Source organism: Malus sylvestris, chromosome 4 (genome assembly GCF_916048215.2).
Source record: "Malus sylvestris chromosome 4, drMalSylv7.2, whole genome shotgun sequence".
NCBI classification, from domain to species: Eukaryota; Viridiplantae; Streptophyta; class Magnoliopsida; order Rosales; family Rosaceae; genus Malus; species Malus sylvestris.
The window spans coordinates 30,389,220-30,389,573 of NC_062263.1; positions in this window are offsets into that span (position 1 = coordinate 30,389,220).

Consider the following 354-nt stretch of genomic DNA (forward strand, 5'->3'; position numbering starts at 1 on the left):
CCTCTACAAATAATAATAGTTGTCGACATATGTTGGCATAAACTTTATGTATATGTAAGGATTGGCAAGTGCCTACTAGGTACTAGATGAAATGGCCCTATAAAGCTTTTTTGGTTGATATTATGACCCCATTATGTTAACATTTTGGCTATGCCACTGGTTTTATCTATTAGTAATTAGTATCTTCTAATTCCATGATCTCCCTACTTTATCATTGGCTAAGAACACACTACCTAGCTAGTATTTCCAGTAGTTGGGTCTGACTTTCCACTCAATACATGTAGTTTAAAGATCACCAAACCGCAACCTAATGTAAACTACATGGGTACAGTGGAACATTTTCAAACTTTAGGA